Source organism: Camelus bactrianus, chromosome 14, assembly GCF_048773025.1.
Source record: "Camelus bactrianus isolate YW-2024 breed Bactrian camel chromosome 14, ASM4877302v1, whole genome shotgun sequence".
NCBI classification, from domain to species: domain Eukaryota; kingdom Metazoa; phylum Chordata; class Mammalia; order Artiodactyla; family Camelidae; genus Camelus; species Camelus bactrianus.
Window position 1 is genome coordinate 41,980,162 of NC_133552.1, and position 2,800 is coordinate 41,982,961.

A 2,800-nucleotide genomic window follows, 5' to 3' on the forward strand; every position below is an offset into this window, starting at 1 on the left:
ATTTGACTGCCCAGTTTGCTTGGGGCAGTAAAGCATAAAAGGCAAGGCTGGGAAGATAAGACTAGAAAGTTCTACTGGACTTCCAGGAGACATTTGGAAGTGCCATATAAGTCTTTTTTACTTGACATTGCCTGTTTTGTATTCACATTGTTCCAAGTCCATAGTCCTACCCTAGTCTGCTTTGTCTGTCCCAACAATATGACTCAGTCTCTGTTCTCAACTGCTCTAGGCTCAGTCTTAAAGGCATAGATTTTTTTTTGTCTCAATTTCATGCTCTTTACCAATTCCTTTTCCTTCAAAAATGCTATTATTTGTAGCATCAATGGTGAATTCACATATTCACGGAAAGTCACCTAGAGAAACTGTGGTTACCTCTGCATCTAAAGGGCAAATTCCTTCTGCTCTGTTTTGAATGTTATCTGGAAGAATCTTGGCTACTGTGCAAATAACCTGTTTTCTCTACCATAAGTATTCCCTTTTCTCACTACCAAACTCCCACCCCAAAAGTCATTTAAAACTGAGGCTGAGTTTAGCCCAGTAAGCTATTGTTTAACTCAGTCAAGTCCTCTATTAGGTGCGATTACAAACAGTTCGTTTGTTCATTCTATCTTAATTTCACAGAGCTTAGGTTTCTCTTTATTTGTTCTGGATTTTTCTTAACAAATTCAACACATAACATTTGGATATTATTTCTTCTTGTCTTACAATTTGCCAGCAATATTTTCCTCAAATGGGACCTTAATCAACCTAAATCTTGGCATATAATGAACATTAAGTGATAAAAGTTAAGGAAATCACTTTGAATACCAAGCCTGAAATCTACATACAAATTGTATGTATAGCTCAGAAAAAAGTTTTGCTTTATCTCTACACAATTTAACAAATCAGCAAATTAAAAAGGTACTGGACTATTAGAGAAAAAAGTAATTATTGCTTCATCTAACTCAGCATGCTCCCCTGACATGTAGTGGACATTTGACACATTGAACAAGTGGTATGTCATTTGTCCATGTTTATTGTGTCATAGAGGAGAAAAAAAATGAGAGAATTTTAAGGACAAAACAGGAAACACTATCAAATGCTGTAAAAGGGTCAGAAATGATGAAACTAAGAAAAAGCCAATGAATTTGAAGGTCACTCATGATTATCAGTGATCTTTGTGAAAGTAAAAATGGCTTCTGCTTTTGATTTGCCCCACAAAATTCCAGGGAGAATTAAAGATTGATGGATATATTAATCTGCAAATTTTTAGGAAAATATCGAATCTAACCCTACAAGTTATAAAGGAGACAATAGCAGCAGACAAATCACATACATGGAAACTTCTCAGTTGTTTTGGATCAGAGTAGATCCAGTTGAGGGATGTCATGGGCATGTAGTCCTTGGTAACACAGAGTCTTGTGCATCTTGAGAGCTGACATTGCAATGAAATAAAATTAAATAACATAGCAGATTTAATATACATTCAATTTGATTTCTTCCCAAACCACTGTAAAAATGTCTGTAAAAAAAAAAAAGATTTAACATTAAAATACAGGGTAAAAGATAACAGGAAAGGAGAAAACCTTGACAAAAGATACCCACAAATTTGGGAATAACAGAAAATTAATTGAGACAATGAGATTCTATTACACACATATTTTGGTAAAAACTGGAAGTCTGATAAATAAATCTGCATGTACTCTGAGCTTAAAACTTCCCCAATTTTGATGTTTGGGGAGACACTGTTTTGGAAAAGACCCCTGGTGTTCTCCTTACTTGCTGCAAGTAATAAATCCTTCATTCTCATGCTTGAAAGAAAAAAAGGTCTGAGAATACCTAGTATTGGCGAGGATAAGAAGTGAGAATTCTCAAATTCTGCTGCTGGTGGTGAAAACTGGTTCAACCACGTGGAGGGCAACATCTGCTAATGTTGGGGGTGTTTATACAAACAAACAAGCAAAAACTGGAAATGATATAAAAACCTGCAAGAAATTCTCCCACACGTAAAAGGAGACATACATAAAGCTGTCCACTGCGCACAGTGTGACATAGAGAAAGTAAAAGCATATATGTCAGGAGTTAGGAGTAGAAAGGAAACTAAGAGAATGTTAATATATTACAAAATAAGATTAAGGAATAACTGTTGTGGATGGAACAATAAGTAAAAGTATAAGTAAATTTCTTAAACGTATGTAGATAACAATAAAAGAACCACAGTAGTACTATAACCAAATGTACCAGTATAACTACTTTGACAGAAAAAAAGAGGAATTGGAAAGTGGAACATATCCCTATGTCATGGAGAAATTTAGTGGATTGTATTTTTAATTATGCAACAAGAAATATCCATCTACTCATACTATCTTTAGATGCAGAAGTTACCACTAGAAGAAACTGTTGAAATATTTTAAATAAGTCTTGTTTGAGGAAAAGGAACAGAGATGGGGATGGGGAGGGGAGTGAGGAAGGGGGCAGAAAACTGTTGTACCATGTGCAAATGTTACTTTAATTCAACTTTTCAAAAATACATCAGAGGAGTTATTTAAAACAAGAACTAGAACATTGCAGCTGGGTTTGGCATTTAGATCATTTGCCAGATCTTCTAGGTCATTTCTGTGGAGTTCTGAGAGCATAAACCAGGTAGCAGTTTATCAAAAATTGAATGAGTAGTATTCTATTGTGTGTGTGTGTATACATACACCACATCTTCTTTATCCAATCATCTGTTGATAGACATTTAGATTTGCTTCCATGTCTTGACTATTGTAAATAGTGCTACTATCAACTGAATTTCAATTTTAAAAAACTGAATGAGAAG